This window comes from Lissotriton vulgaris, chromosome 10 (genome assembly GCF_964263255.1).
Source record: "Lissotriton vulgaris chromosome 10, aLisVul1.2, whole genome shotgun sequence".
Classification (NCBI taxonomy): domain Eukaryota; kingdom Metazoa; phylum Chordata; class Amphibia; order Caudata; family Salamandridae; genus Lissotriton; species Lissotriton vulgaris.
In genome coordinates this window covers 614845361-614862694 of record NC_141698.1, presented here as the reverse complement: position 1 = coordinate 614862694, position 17334 = coordinate 614845361, and positions in this window count along the sequence as shown.

The following is a 17334-nucleotide window of genomic DNA, read 5'->3' as shown; positions in this document are numbered from 1 at the left end:
CGGTAGCTTGTCTCCTTTCTGGTGAAGAATTGGCTTGGTAGTTTAGTCTGCCCTGTTCCCATGATGCACTGGGCCAGGGACAGACTGATTTGCATATAGCCAGGTTCTGAGCTGGGATGGTGCAGTGAGATAAATAACGGTGATGGATCAAGCCCTGATCTTTGGACTGGGTAAGAGTGGTCTGCTTGATTCAGACACTCTGTTCATCACCACCCCCTTTTCTGAATCGTTTTTGGCCACTAAAGGTGTGGCAGGGTATACTCAGACATGAGTCCCTTTCTCACTGCACCATCAGGATTCAAGCAAGCCGGGCCGAAGAAGGCTGAAATGCCAGAAACCGGTCCCCGGTAGCTTGTCTCCTTTCTGGAGAAGAATTGGCTTGGTAGTTTAGTCTGCCCTGTTCCCATGATGCACTGGGCCAGGGACAGACTGATTTGCATATAGCCAGGTTCTGAGCTGGGATGGTGCAGTGAGATAAATAACGGTGATGGATCAAGCCCTGATCTTTGGACTGGGTAAGAGTGGTCTGCTTAATTCAGACACTCTGTTCATCACCACCCCCTTTTCTGAATCGTTTTTGGCCACTATAGGTGTGGCAGGGTATATTCAGATATGAGTCCCTTTCTCACTGCACCATCAGGATTAAAGCAAGCCGGACCGAAGAAGGCTGAAATGCCAGAAACCGGTCCCCGGTAGCTTGTCTCCTTTCTGGTGAAAAATTGGCTTGGTAGTTTAGTCTGCCCTGTTCCCATGATGCACTGGGCCAGGGACAGACTGATTTGCATATAGCCAGGTTCTGAGCTGGGATGGTGCAGTGAGATAAATAACGGTGATGGATCAAGCCCTGATCTTTGGACTGGGTAAGAGTGGTCTGCTTAATTCAGACACTCTGTTCATCACCACCCCCTTTTCTGAATCGTTTTTGGCCACTATAGGTGTGGCAGGGTATACTCAGACATGAGTCCCTTTCTCACTGCACCATCAGGATTCAAGCAAGCCGGGCCGAAGAAGGCTGAAATGCCAGAAACCGGTCCCCGGTAGCTTGTCTCCTTTCTGGTGAAGAATTGGCTTGGTAGTTTAGTCTGCCCTGTTCCCATGATGCACTGGGCCAGGGACAGACTGATTTGCATATAGCCAGGTTCTGAGCTGGGATGGTGCAGTGAGATAAATAACGGTGATGGATCAAGCCCTGATCTTTGGACTGGGTAAGAGTGGTCTGCTTAATTCAGACACTCTGTTCATCACCACCCCCTTTTCTGAATCGTTTTTGGCCACTATAGGTGTGGCAGGGCATACTCAGACATGAGTCCCTTTCTCACTGCACCATCAGGATTCAAGCAAGCCGGGCCGAAGAAGGCTGAAATGCCAGAAACCGGTCCCCGGTAGCTTGTCTCCTTTCTGGTGAAGAATTGGCTTGGTAGTTTAGTCTGCCCTGTTCCCATGATGCACTGGGCCAGGGACAGACTGATTTGCATATAGCCAGGTTCTGAGCTGGGATGGTGCAGTGAGATAAATAACGGTGATGGATCAAGCCCTGATCTTTGGACTGGGTAAGAGTGGTCTGCTTAATTCAGTCACTCTGTTCATCACCACCCCCTTTTCTGAATCGTTTTTGGCCACTATAGGTGTGGCAGGGCATACTCAGACATGAGTCCCTTTCTCACTGCACCATCAGGATTCAAGCAAGCCGGGCCGAAGAAGGCTGAAATGCCAGAAACCGGTCCCCCGTAGCTTGTCTCCTTTCTGGTGAAGAATTGGCTTGGTAGTTTAGTCTGCCCTGTTCCCATGATGCACTGGGCCAGGGACAGACTGATTTGCATATAGCCAGGTTCTGAGCTGGGATGGTGCAGTGAGATAAATAACGGTGATGGATCAAGCCCTGATCTTTGGACTGGGTAAGAGTGGTCTGCTTAATTCAGGCACTCTGTTCATCACCACCCCCTTTTCTGAATCGTTTTTGGCCACTATAGGTGTGGCAGGGTATACTCAGACATGAGTCCCTTTCTCACTGCACCATCAGGATTCAAGCAAGCCGGCCGAAGAAGGCTGAAATGCCAGAAACCGGTCCCCGGTAGCTTGTCTCCTTTCTGGTGAAGAATTGGCTTGGTAGTTTAGTCTGCCCTATTCCCATGATGCACTGGGCCAGGGACAGACTGATTTGCATATAGCCAGGTTCTGAGCTGGGATGGTGCAGTGAGATAAATAACAGTGATGGATCAAGCCCTGATCTTTGGACTGGGTAAGAGTGGTCTGCTTAATTCAGACACTCTGTTCATCACCACCCCCTTTTCTGAATCGTTTTTGGCCACTATAGGTGTGGCAGGGTATACTCAGACATGAGTCCCTTTCTCACTGCACCATCAGGATTCAAGCAAGCCGGGCCGAAGAAGGCTGAAATGCCAGAAACCGGTCCCCGGTAGCTTGTCTCCTTTCTGGTGAAGAATTGGCTTGGTTGTTTAGTCTGCCCTGTTCCCATGATGCACTGGGCCAGGGACAGACTGATTTGCATATAGCCAGGTTCTGAGCTGGGATGGTGCAGTGAGATAAATAACGGTGATGGATCAAGCCCTGATCTTTGGACTGGGTAAGAGTGGTCTGCTTAATTCAGACACTCTGTTCATCACCACCCCCTTTTCTGAATCGTTTTTGGCCACTATAGGTGTGGCAGGGTATACTCAGACATGAGTCCCTTTCTCACTGCACCATCAGGATTAAAGCAAGCCGGGCCGAAGAAGGCTGAAATGCCAGAAACCGGTCCCCGGTAGCTTGTCTCCTTTCTGGTGAAGAATTGGCTTGGTAGTTTAGTCTGCCCTGTTCCCATGATGCACTGGGCCAGGGACAGACTGATTTGCATATAGCCATGTTCTGAGCTGGGATGGTGCAGTGAGATAAATAACGGTGATGGATCAAGCCCTGATCTTTGGACTGGGTAAGAGTGGTCTGCTTAATTCAGATACTCTGTTCATCACCACCCCCTTTTCTGAATCGTTTTTGGCCACTATAGGTGTGGCAGGGAATACTCAGACATGAGTCCCTTTCTCACTGCACCATCAGGATTCAAGCAAGCCGGGCCGAAGAAGGCTGAAATGCCAGAAACCGGTCCCCGGTAGCTTGTCTCCTTTCTGGTGAAGAATTGGCTTGGTAGTTTAGTCTGCCCTGTTCCCATGATGCACTGGGCCAGGGACAGACTGGTTTGCATATAGCCAGGTTCTGAGCTGGGATGGTGCAGTGAGATAAATAACGGTGATGGATCAAGCCCTGATCTTTGGACTGGGTAAGAGTGGTCTACTTAATTCAGACACTCTGTTCATCACCACCCCCTTTTCTGAATCGTTTTTGGCCACTATAGGTGTGGCAGGGTATACTCAGACATGAGTCCCTTTCTCACTGCACCATCAGGATTCAAGCAAGCCGGGCCGAAGAAGGCTGAAATGCCAGAAACTGGTCCCCGGTAGCTTGTCTCCTTTCTGGTGAAGAATTGGCTTGGTAGTTTAGTCTGCCCTGTTCCCATGATGCCCTGGGACAGGGACAGACTGATTTGCATATAGCCAGGTTCTGAGCTGGGATGGTGCAGTGAGATAAATAACGGTGATGGATCAAGCCCTGATCTTTGGACTGGGTAAGAGTGGTCTGCTTAATTCAGACACTCTGTTCATCACCACCCCCTTTTCTGAATCGTTTTTGGCCACTATAGGTGTGACAGGGTATACTCAGACATGAGTCCCTTTCTCACTGCACCATCAGGATTCAAGCAAGCCGGGCCGAAGAAGGCTGAAATGCCAGAAACCGGTCCCCGGTAGCTTGTCTCCTTTCTGGTGAAGAATTGGCTTGGTAGTTTAGTCTGCCCTGTTCCCATGATGCACTGGGCCAGGGACAGACTGATTTGCATATAGCCAGGTTCTGAGCTGGGATGGTGCAGTGAGATAAATAACGGTGATGGATCAAGCCCTGATCTTTGGACTGGGTAAGAGTGGTCTGCTTAATTCAGACACTCTGTTCATCACCACCCCCTTTTCTGAATCGTTTTGGCCCCTATAGGTGTGGCAGGGTATACTCAGACATGAGTCCCTTTCTCACTGCACTATCAGGATTCAAGCAAGCCGGGCCGAAGAAGGCTGAAATGCATAGAAACCGGTCCCCGGTAGCTTGTCTCCTTTCTGGTGAAGAATTGGCTTGGTAGTTTAGTCTGCCCTGTTCCCATGATGCACTGGGCCAGGGACAGACTGATTTGCATATAGCCAGGTTCTGAGCTGGGATGGTGCAGTGAGATAAATAACGGTGATGGATCAAGCCCTGATCTTTGGACTGGGTAAGAGTGGTCTGCTTAATTCAGACACTCTGTTCATCACCACCCCCTTTTCTGAATCGTTTTTGGCCACTATAGGTGTGGCAGGGTATACTCAGACATGAGTCCCTTTCTCACTGCACCATCAGGATTAAAGCAAGCCGGGCCGAAGAAGGCTGAAATGCCAGAAACCGGTCCCCGGTAGCTTGTCTCCTTTCTGGTGAAGAATTGGCTTGGTAGTTTAGTCTGCCCTGTTCCCATGATGCACTGGGCCAGGGACAGACTGATTTGCATATAGCCAGGTTCTGAGCTGGGATGGTGCAGTGAGATATATAACGGTGATGGATAAAGCCCTGATCTTTGGACTGGGTAAGAGTGGTCTGCTTAATTCAGACACTCTGTTCATCACCACCCCCTTTTCTGAATCGTTTTTGGCCACTATAGGTGTGGCAGGGTATACTCAGACATGAGTCCCTTTCTCACTGCACCATCAGGATTCAAGCAAGCCGGGCCGAAGAAGGCTGAAATGCCAGAAACCGGTCCCCGGTAGCTTGTCTCAAATCTGGTGAAGAATTGGCTTGGTAGTTTAGTCTGCCCTGTTCCCATGATGCACTGGGCCAGGGACAGACTGGTTTGCATATAGCCAGGTTCTGAGCTGGGATGGTGCAGTGAGATAAATAACGGTGATGGATCAAGCCCTGATCTTTGGACTGCGTAAGAGTGGTCTACTTAATTCAGACACTCTGTTCATCACCACCCCCTTTTCTGAATCGTTTTTGGCCACTATAGGTGTGGCAGGGTATACTCAGACATGAGTCCCTTTCTCACTGCACCATCAGGATTCAAGCAAGCCGGGCCGAAGAAGGCTGAAATGCCAGAAACCGGTCCCCGGTAGCTTGTCTCCTTTCTGGTGAAGAATTGGCTTGGTAGTTTAGTCTGCCCTGTTCCCATGATGCACTGGGCCAGGGACCGACTGATTTGCATATAGCCAGGTTCTGAGCTGGGATGGTGCATTGAGATAAATAACGGTGATGGATCAAGCCCTGATCTTTGGACTGGGTAAGAGTGGTCTGCTTAATTCAGACACTCTGTTCATCACCACCCCCTTTTCTGAATCGTTTTTGGCCACTATAGGTGTGGCAGGGTATACTCAGACATGAGTCCCTTTCTCACTGCACCATCAGGATTCAAGCAAGCCGGGCCGAAGAAGGCTGAAATGCCAGAAACCGGTCCCCGGTAGCTTGTCTCCTTTCTGGTGAAGAATTGGCTTGGTAGTTTAGTCTGCCCTGTTCCCATGATGCACTGGGCCAGTGACAGACTGATTTGCATATAGCCAGGTTCTGAGCTGGGATGGTGCAGTGAGATAAATAACGGTGATGGATCAAGCCCTGATCTTTGGACTGGGTAAGAGTGGTCTGCTTAATTCAGACACTCTCTTCATCACCACCCCCTTTTCTGAATTGTTTTTGGCCACTATAGGTGTGGCAGGGTATACTCAGACATGAGTCCCTTTCTCACTGCACCATCAGGATTCAAGCAAGCCGGGCCGAAGAAGGCTGAAATGCATAGAAACCGGTCCCCGGTAGCTTGTCTCCTTTCTGGTGAAGAATGGGCTTGGTAGTTTAGTCTGCCCTGTTCCCATGATGCACTGGGCCAGGGACAGACTGATTTGCATATAGCCAGGTTCTGAGCTGGGATGGTGCAGTGAGATAAATAACGGTGATGGATCAAGCCCTGATCTTTGGACTGGGTAAGAGTGGTCTGCTTGATTCAGACACTCTGTTCATCACCACCCCCTTTTCTGAATCGTTTTTGGCCACTATAGGTGTGGCAGGGTATACTCAGACATGAGTCCCTTTCTCACTGCACCATCAGGATTCAAGCAAGCCGGGCCGAAGAAGGCTGAAATGCCAGAAACCGGTCCCCGGTAGCTTGTCTCCTTTCGGGTGAAGAATTGGCTTGGTAGTTTAGTCTGCCCTGTTCCCATGATGCACTGGGCCAGGGACAGACTGATTTGCATATAGCCAGGTTCTGAGCTGGGATGGTGCAGTGAGATAAATAACGGTGATGGATCAAGCCCTGATCTTTGGACTGGGTAAGAGTGGTCTGCTTAATTCAGACACTCTGTTCATCACCACCCCCTTTTCTGAATCGTTTTTGGCCACTATAGGTGTGGCAGGGTATACTCAGATATGAGTCCCTTTCTCACTGCACCATCAGGATTAAAGCAAGCCGGGCCGAAGAAGGCTGAAATGCCAGAAACCGGTCCCCGGTAGCTTGTCTCCTTTCTGGTGAAAAATTGGCTTGGTAGTTTAGTCTGCCCTGTTCCCATGATGCACTGGGCCAGGGACAGACTGATTTGCATATAGCCAGGTTCTGAGCTGGGATGGTGCAGTGACATAAATAACGGTGATGGATCAAGCCCTGATCTTTGGACTGGGTAAGAGTGGTCTGCTTAATTCAGACACTCTGTTCATCACCACCCCCTTTTCTGAATCGTTTTTGGCCACTATAGGTGTGGCAGGGCATACTCAGACATGAGTCCCTTTCTCACTGCACCATCAGGATTCAAGCAAGCCGGGCCGAAGAAGGCTGAAATGCCAGAAACCGGTCCCCCGTAGCTTGTCTCCTTTCTGGTGAAGAATTGGCTTGGTAGTTTAGTCTGCCCTGTTCCCATGATGCACTGGGCCAGGGACAGACTGATTTGCATATAGCCAGGTTCTGAGCTGGGATGGTGCAGTGAGATAAATAACGGTGATGGATCAAGCACTGATCTTTGGACTGGGTAAGAGTGGTCTGCTTAATTCAGACACTCTGTTCATCACCACCCCCTTTTCTGAATCGTTTTTGGCCACTATAGGTGTGGCAGGGTATACTCAGACATGAGTCCCTTTCTCACTGCACCATCAGGATTCAAGCAAGCCGGCCGAAGAAGGCTGAAATGCCAGAAACCGGTCCCCGGTAGCTTGTCTCCTTTCTGGTGAAGAATTGGCTTGGTAGTTTAGTCTGCCCTGTTCCCATGATGCACTGGGCCAGAGACAGACTGATTTGCATATAGCCAGGTTCTGAGCTGGGATGGTGCAGTGAGATAAATAACGGTGATGGATCAAGCCCTGATCTTTGGACTGGGTAAGAGTGGTCTGCTTAATTCAGACACTCTGTTCATCACCACCCCCTTTTCTGAATCGTTTTTGGCCACTATAGGTGTGGCAGGGTATACTCAGACATGAGTCCCTTTCTCACTGCACCATCAGGATTCAAGCAAGCCGGGCCGAAGAAGGCTGAAATGCCAGAAACCGGTCCCCGGTAGCTTGTCTCCTTTCTGGTGAAGAATTGGCTTGGTAGTTTAGTCTGCCCTGTTCCCATGATGCACTGGGCCAGTGACAGACTGATTTGCATATAGCCAGGTTCTGAGCTGGGATGGTGCAGTGAGATAAATAACGGTGATGGATCAAGCCCTGATCTTTGGACTGGGTAAGAGTGGTCTGCTTAATTCAGACACTCTGTTCATCACCACCCCCTTTTCTGAATTGTTTTTGGCCACTATAGGTGTGGCAGGGTATACTCAGACATGAGTCCCTTTCTCACTGCACCATCAGGATTCAAGCAAGCCGGGCCGAAGAAGGCTGAAATGCATAGAAACTGGTCCCCGGTAGCTTGTCTCCTTTCTGGTGAAGAATTGGCTTGGTAGTTTAGTCTGCCCTGTTCCCATGATGCACTGGGCCAGGGACAGACTGATTTGCATATAGCCAGGTTCTGAGCTGGGATGGTGCAGTGAGATAAATAACGGTGATGGATCAAGCCCTGATCTTTGGACTGGGTAAGAGTGGTCTGCTTGATTCAGACACTCTGTTCATCACCACCCCCTTTTCTGAATCGTTTTTGGCCACTATAGGTGTGGCAGGGTATACTCAGACATGAGTCCCTTTCTCACTGCACCATCAGGATTCAAGCAAGCCGGGCCGAAGAAGGCTGAAATGCCAGAAACCGGTCCCCGGTAGCTTGTCTCCTTTCTGGTGAAGAATTGGCTTGGTAGTTTAGTCTGCCCTGTTCCCATGATTCACTGGGCCAGGGACAGACTGATTTGCATATAGCCAGGTTCTGAGCTGGGATGGTGCAGTGAGATAAATAACGGTGATGGATCAAGCCCTGATCTTTGGACTGGGTAAGAGTGGTCTGCTTAATTCAGACACTCTGTTCATCACCACCCCCTTTTCTGAATCGTTTTTGGCCACTATAGGTGTGGCAGGGTATACTCAGATATGAGTCCCTTTCTCACTGCACCATCAGGATTAAAGCAAGCCGGGCCGAAGAAGGCTGAAATGCCAGAAACCGGTCCCCGGTAGCTTGTCTCCTTTCTGGTGAAAAATTGGCTTGGTAGTTTAGTCTGCCCTGTTCCCATGATGCACTGGGCCAGGGACAGACTGATTTGCATATAGCCAGGTTCTGAGCTGGGATGGTGCAGTGAGATAAATAACGGTGATGGATCAAGCCCTGATCTTTGGACTGGGTAAGAGTGGTCTGCTTAATTCAGACACTCTGTTCATCACCACCCCCTTTTCTGAATCGTTTTTGGCCACTATAGGTGTGGCAGGGTATACTCAGACATGAGTCCCTTTCTCACTGCACCATCAGGATTCAAGCAAGCCGGGCCGAAGAAGGCTGAAATGCCAGAAACCGGTCCCCGGTAGCTTGTCTCCTTTCTGGTGAAGAATTGGCTTGGTAGTTTAGTCTGCCCTGTTCCCATGATGCACTGGGCCAGGGACAGACTGATTTGCATATAGCCAGGTTCTGAGCTGGGATGGTGCAGTGAGATAAATAACGGTGATGGATCAAGCCCTGATCTTTGGACTGGGTAAGAGTGGTCTGCTTAATTCAGACACTCTGTTCATCACCACCCCCTTTTCTGAATCGTTTTTGGCCACTATAGGTGTGGCAGGGTATACTCAGACATGAGTCCCTTTCTCACTGCACCATCAGGATTCAAGCAAGCCGGCCGAAGAAGGCTGAAATGCCAGAAACCGGTCCCCGGTAGCTTGTCTCCTTTCTGGTGAAGAATTGGCTTGGTAGTTTAGTCTGCCCTGTTCCCATGATGCACTGGGCCAGGGACAGACTGATTTGCATATAGCCAGGTTCTGAGCTGGGATGGTGCAGTGAGATAAATAACGGTGATGGATCAAGCCCTGATCTTTGGACTGGGTAAGAGTGGTCTGCTTAATTCAGACACTCTGTTCATCACCACCCCCTTTTCTGAATCGTTTTTGGCCACTATAGGTGTGGCAGGGTATACTCAGACATGAGTCCCTTTCTCACTGCACCATCAGGATTCAAGCAAGCCGGGCCGAAGAAGGCTGAAATGCCAGAAACCGGTCCCCGGTAGCTTGTCTCCTTTCTGGTGAAGAATTGGCTTGGTAGTTTAGTCTGCCCTGTTCCCATGATGCACTGGGCCAGGGACAGACTGATTTGCATATAGCCAGGTTCTGAGCTGGGATGGTGCAGTGAGATAAATAACGGTGATGGATCAAGCCCTGATCTTTGGACTGGGTAAGAGTGGTCTGCTTAATTCAGACACTCTGTTCATCACCACCCCCTTTTCTGAATCGTTTTTGGCCACTATAGGTGTGGCAGGGTATACTCAGACATGAGTCCTTTCTCACTGCATCATCAGGATTCAAGCAAGCCGGGCCGAAGAAGGCTGAAATGCCAGAAACCGGTCCCCGGTAGCTTGTCTCCTTTCTGGTGAAGAATTGGCTTGGTAGTTTAGTCTGCCCTGTTCCCATGATGCACTGGGCCAGGGACAGACTGGTTTGCATATAGCCAGGTTCTGAGCTGGGATGGTGCAGTGAGATAAATAACGGTGATGGATCAAGCCCTGATCTTTGGACTGGGTAAGAGTGGTCTACTTAATTCAGACACTCTGTTCATCACCACCCCCTTTTCTGAATCGTTTTTGGCCACTATAGGTGTGGCAGGGTATACTCAGACATGAGTCCCTTTCTCACTGCACCATCAGGATTCAAGCAAGCCGGGCCGAAGAAGGCTGAAATGCCAGAAACCGGTCCCCGGTAGCTTGTCTCCTTTCTGGTGAAGAATTGGCTTGGTAGTTTAGTCTGCCCTGTTCCCATGATGCCCTGGGCCAGGGACAGACTGATTTGCATATAGCCAGGTTCTGAGCTGGGATGGTGCAGTGAGATAAATAACGGTGATGGATCAAGCCCTGATCTTTGGACTGGGTAAGAGTGGTCTGCTTAATTCAGACACTCTGTTCATCACCACCCCCTTTTCTGAATCGTTTTTGGCCCCTATAGGTGTGGCAGGGTATACTCAGACATGAGTCCCTTTCTCACTGCACCATCAGGATTCAAGCAAGCCGGGCCGAAGAAGGCTGAAATGCATAGAAACCGGTCCCCGGTAGCTTGTCTCCTTTCTGGTGAAGAATTGGCTTGGTAGTTTAGTCTGCCCTGTTCCCATGATGCACTGGGCCAGGGGCAGACTGATTTGCATATAGCCAGGTTCTGAGCTGGGATGGTGCAGTGAGATAAATAACGGTGATGGATCAAGCCCTGATCTTTGGACTGGGTAAGAGTGGTCTGCTTGATTCAGACACTCTGTTCATCACCACCCCCTTTTCTGAATCGTTTTTGGCCACTATAGGTGTGGCAGGGTTTACTCAGACATGAGTCCCTTTCTCACTGCACCATCAGGATTCAAGCAAGCCGGGCCGAAGATGGCTGAAATGCCAGAAACCGGTCCCCGGTAGCTTGTCTCCTTTTTGGTGAAGAATTGGCTTGGTAGTTTAGTCTGCCCTGTTCCCATGATGCACTGGGCCAGGGACAGACTGATTTGCATATAGCCAGGTTCTGAGCTGGGATGGTGCAGTGAGATAAATAACGGTGATGGATCAAGCCCTGATCTTTGGACTGGGTAAGAGTGGTCTGCTTAATTCAGACACTCTGTTCATCACCACCCCCTTTTCTGAATCGTTTTTGGCCACTATAGGTGTGGCAGGGTATACTCAGACATGAGTCCCTTTCTCACTGCATCATCAGGATTCAAGCAAGCCGGGCCGAAGAAGGCTGAAATGCCAGAAACCGGTCCCCGGTAGCTTGTCTCCTTTCTGGTGAAGAATTGGCTTGGTAGTTTAGTCTGCCCTGTTCCCATGATGCACTGGGCCAGGGACAGACTGGTTTGCATATAGCCAGGTTCTGAGCTGGGATGGTGCAGTGAGATAAATAACGGTGATGGATCAAGCCCTGATCTTTGGACTGGGTAAGAGTGGTCTACTTAATTCAGACACTCTGTTCATCACCACCCCCTTTTCTGAATCGTTTTTGGCCACTATAGGTGTGGCAGGGTATACTCTGACATGACTCCCTTTCTCACTGCACCATCAGGATTAAAGCAAGCCGGGCCGAAGAAGGCTGAAATGCCAGAAACCGGTCCCCGGTAGCTTGTCTCCTTTCTGGTGAAGAATTGGCTTGGTAGTTTAGTCTGCCCTGTTCCCATGATGCCCTGGGCCAGGGACAGACTGATTTGCATATAGCCAGGTTCTGAGCTCGGATGGTGCAGTGCGATAAATAACGGTGATGGATCAAGCCCTGATCTTTGGACTGGGTAAGAGTGGTCTGCTTAATTCAGACACTCTGTTCATCACCACCCCCTTTTCTGAATCGTTTTTGGCCCCTATAGGTGTGGCAGGGTATACTCAGACATGAGTCCCTTTCTCACTGCACCATCAGGATTCAAGCAAGCTGGGCCGAAGAAGGCTGAAATGCATAGAAACCGGTCCCCGGTAGCTTGTCTCCTTTCTGGTGAAGAATTGGCTTGGTAGTTTAGTCTGCCCTGTTCCCATGATGCACTGGGCCAGGGACAGACTGATTTGCATATAGCCAGGTTCTGAGCTGGGATGGTGCAGTGAGATAAATAACGGTGATGGATCAAGCCCTGATCTTTGGACTGGGTAAGAGTGGTCTGCTTGATTCAGACACTCTGTTCATCACCACCCCCTTTTCTGAATCGTTTTTGGCCACTATAGGTGTGGCAGGGTATACTCAGACATGAGTCCCTTTCTCACTGCACCATCAGGATTCAAGCAAGCCGGGCCGAAGATGGCTGAAATGCCAGAAACTGGTCCCCGGTAGCTTGTCTCCTTTTTGGTGAAGAATTGGCTTGGTAGTTTAGTCTGCCCTGTTCCCATGATGCACTGGGCCAGGGACAGACTGATTTGCATATAGCCAGGTTCTGAGCTGGGATGGTGCAGTGAGATAAATAACGGTGATGGATCAAGCCCTGATCTTTGGACTGGGTAAGAGTGGTCTGCTTAATTCAGACACTCTGTTCATCACCACCCCCTTTTCTGAATCGTTTTTGGCCACTATAGGTGTGGCAGGGTATACTCAGACATGAGTTCCTTTCTCACTGCACCATCAGGATTAAAGCAAGCCGGGCCGAAGAAGGCTGAAATGCCAGAAACCGGTCCCCGGTAGCTTGTCTCCTTTCTGGTGAAAAATTGGCTAGGTAGTTTAGTCTGCCCTGTTCCCATGATGCACTGGGCCAGGGACAGACTGATTTGCATATAGCCAGGTTCTGAGCTGGGATGGTGCAGTGAGATAAATAACGGTGATGGATCAAGCCCTGATCTTTGGACTGGGTAAGAGTGGTCTGCTTAATTCAGACACTCTGTTCATCACCACCCCCTTTTCTGAATCGTTTTTGGCCACTATAGGTGTGGCAGGGTATACTCAGACATGAGTCCCTTTCTCACTGCACCATCAGGATTCAAGCAAGCCGGGCCGAAGAAGGCTGAAATGCCAGAAACCGGTCCCCGGTAGCTTGTCTCCTTTCTGGTGAAGAATTGGCTTGGTAGTTTAGTCTGCCCTGTTCCCATGATGCACTGGGCCAGGGACAGACTGATTTGCATATAGCCAGGTTCTGAGCTGGGATGGTGCAGTGAGATAAATAACGGTGATGGATCAAGCCCTGATCTTTGGACTGGGTAAGAGTGGTCTGCTTAATTCAGACACTCTGTTCATCACCACCCCCTTTTCTGAATCGTTTTTGGCCACTATAGGTGTGGCAGGGTATACTCAGACATGAGTCCCTTTCTCACTGCACCATCAGGATTCAAGCAAGCCGGGCCGAAGAAGGCTGAAATGCCAGAAACCGGTCCCCGGTAGCTTGTCTCCTTTCTGGTGAAGAATTGGCTTGGTAGTTTAGTCTGCCCTGTTCCCATGATGCACTGGGCCAGGGACAGACTGATTTGCATATAGCCAGGTTCTGAGCTGGGATGGTGCAGTGAGATAAATAACGGTGATGGATCAAGCCCTGATCTTTGGACTGGGTAAGAGTGGTCTGCCTAATTCAGACACTCTGTTCATCACCACCCCCTTTTCTGAATCGTTTTTGGCCACTATAGGTGTGGCAGGGTATACTCAGACATGAGTCCCTTTCTCACTGCACCATCAGGATTCAAGCAAGCCGGGCCGAAGAAGGCTGAAATGCCAGAAACCGGTCCCCGGTAGCTTGTCTCCTTTCTGGTGAAGAATTGGCTTGGTAGTTTAGTCTGCCCTGTTCCCATGATGCACTGGGCCAGGGACAGACTGGTTTGCATATATCCAGGTTCTGAGCTGGGATGGTGCAGTGAGATAAATAACGGTGATGGATCAAGCCCTGATCTTTGGACTGGGTAAGAGTGGTCTACTTAATTCAGACACTCTGTTCATCACCACCCCCTTTTCTGAATCGTTTTTGGCCACTATAGGTGTGGCAGGGTATACTCAGACATGAGTCCCTTTCTCACTGCACCATCAGGATTCAAGCAAGCCGGGCCGAAGAAGGCTGAAATGCCAGAAACCAGTCCCCGGTAGCTTGTCTCCTTTCTGGTGAAGAATTGGCTTGGTAGTTTAGTCTGCCCTGTTCCCATGATGCACTGGGCCAGGGACCGACTGATTTGCATATAGCCAGGTTCTGAGCTGGGATGGTGCAGTGAGATAAATAACGGTGATGGATCAAGCCCTGATCTTTGGACTGGGTAAGAGTGGTCTGCTTAATTCAGACACTCTGTTCATCACCACCCCCTTTTCTGAATCGTTTTTGGCCACTATAGGTGTGGCAGGGTATACTCAGACATGAGTCCCTTTCTCACTGCACCATCAGGATTCAAGCAAGCCGGGCCGAAGAAGGCTGAAATGCCAGCAACCGGTCCCCGGTAGCTTGTCTCCTTTCTGGTGAAGAATTGGCTTGGTAGTTTAGTCTGCCCTGTTCCCATGATGCACTGGGCCAGGGACAGACTGGTTTGCATATAGCCAGGTTCTGAGCTGGGATGGTGCAGTGAGATAAATAACGGTGATGGATCAAGCCCTGATCTTTGGACTGGGTAAGAGTGGTCTACTTAATTCAGACACTCTGTTCATCACCACCCCCTTTTCTGAATCGTTTTTGGCCACTATAGGTGTGGCAGGGTATACTCAGACATGAGTCCCTTTCTCACTGCACCATCAGGATTCAAGCAAGCCGGGCCGAAGAAGGCTGAAATGCCAGAAACCAGTCCCCGGTAGCTTGTCTCCTTTCTGGTGAAGAATTGGCTTGGTAGTTTAGTCTGCCCTGTTCCCATGATGCACTGGGCCAGGGACCGACTGATTTGCATATAGCCAGGTTCTGAGCTGGGATGGTGCAGTGAGATAAATAACGGTGATGGATCAAGCCCTGATCTTTGGACTGGGTAAGAGTGGTCTACTTAATTCAGACACTCTGTTCATCACCACCCCCTTTTCTGAATCGTTTTTGGCCACTATAGGTGTGGCAGGGTATACTCAGACATGAGTCCCTTTCTCACTGCACCATCAGGATTCAAGCAAGCCGGGCCGAAGAAGGCTGAAATGCCAGAAACCAGTCCCCGGTAGCTTGTCTCCTTTCTGGTGAAGAATTGGCTTGGTAGTTTAGTCTGCCCTGTTCCCATGATGCACTGGGCCAGGGACCGACTGATTTGCATATAGCCAGGTTCTGAGCTGGGATGGTGCAGTGAGATAAATAACGGTGATGGATCAAGCCCTGATCTTTGGACTGGGTAAGAGTGGTCTGCTTAATTCAGACACTCTGTTCATCACCACCCCCTTTTCTGAATCGTTTTTGGCCACTATAGGTGTGGCAGGGTATACTCAGACATGAGTCCCTTTCTCACTGCACCATCAGGATTCAAGCAAGCCGGGCCGAAGAAGGCTGAAATGCCAGAAACCGGTCCCCGGTAGCTTGTCTCCTTTCTGGTGAAGAATTGGCTTGGTAGTTTAGTCTGCCCTGTTCCCATGATGCACTGGACCAGGGACAGACTGATTTGCATATAGCCAGGTTCTGAGCTGGGATGGTGCAGTGAGATAAATAACGGTGATGGATCAAGCCCTGATCTTTGGACTGGGTAAGAGTGGTCTGCTTGATTCAGACACTCTGTTCATCACCACCCCCTTTTCTGAATCGTTTTTGGCCACTAAAGGTGTGGCAGGGTATACTCAGACATGAGTCCCTTTCTCACTGCACCATCAGGATTCAAGCAAGCCGGGCCGAAGAAGGCTGAAATGCCAGAAACCGGTCCCCGGTAGCTTGTCTCCTTTCTGGAGAAGAATTGGCTTGGTAGTTTAGTCTGCCCTGTTCCCATGATGCACTGGGCCAGGGACAGACTGATTTGCATATAGCCAGGTTCTGAGCTGGGATGGTGCAGTGAGATAAATAACGGTGATGGATCAAGCCCTGATCTTTGGACTGGGTAAGAGTGGTCTGCTTAATTCAGACACTCTGTTCATCACCACCCCCTTTTCTGAATCGTTTTTGGCCACTATAGGTGTGGCAGGGTATATTCAGATATGAGTCCCTTTCTCACTGCACCATCAGGATTAAAGCAAGCCGGGCCGAAGAAGGCTGAAATGCCAGAAACCGGTCCCCGGTAGCTTGTCTCCTTTCTGGTGAAAAATTGGCTTGGTAGTTTAGTCTGCCCTGTTCCCATGATGCACTGGGCCAGGGACAGACTGATTTGCATATAGCCAGGTTCTGAGCTGGGATGGTGCAGTGAGATAAATAACGGTGATGGATCAAGCCCTGATCTTTGGACTGGGTAAGAGTGGTCTGCTTAATTCAGACACTCTGTTCATCACCACCCCCTTTTCTGAATCGTTTTTGGCCACTATAGGTGTGGCAGGGTATACTCAGACATGAGTCCCTTTCTCACTGCACCATCAGGATTCAAGCAAGCCGGGCCGAAGAAGGCTGAAATGCCAGAAACCGGTCCCCGGTAGCTTGTCTCCTTTCTGGTGAAGAATTGGCTTGGTAGTTTAGTCTGCCCTGTTCCCATGATGCACTGGGCCAGGGACAGACTGATTTGCATATAGCCAGGTTCTGAGCTGGGATGGTGCAGTGAGATAAATAACGGTGATGGATCAAGCCCTGATCTTTGGACTGGGTAAGAGTGGTCTGCTTAATTCAGACACTCTGTTCATCACCACCCCCTTTTCTGAATCGTTTTTGGCCACTATAGGTGTGGCAGGGCATACTCAGACATGAGTCCCTTTCTCACTGCACCATCAGGATTCAAGCAAGCCGGGCCGAAGAAGGCTGAAATGCCAGAAACCGGTCCCCGGTAGCTTGTCTCCTTTCTGGTGAAGAATTGGCTTGGTAGTTTAGTCTGCCCTGTTCCCATGATGCACTGGGCCAGGGACAGACTGATTTGCATATAGCCAGGTTCTGAGCTGGGATGGTGCAGTGAGATAAATAACGGTGATGGATCAAGCCCTGATCTTTGGACTGGGTAAGAGTGGTCTGCTTAATTCAGACACTCTGTTCATCACCACCCCCTTTTCTGAATCGTTTTTGGCCACTATAGGTGTGACAGGGCATACTCAGACATGAGTCCCTTTCTCACTGCACCATCAGGATTCAAGCAAGCCGGGCCGAAGAAGGCTGAAATGCCAGAAACCGGTCCCCCGTAGCTTGTCTCCTTTCTGGTGAAGAATTGGCTTGGTAGTTTAGTCTGCCCTGTTCCCATGATGCACTGGGCCAGGGACAGA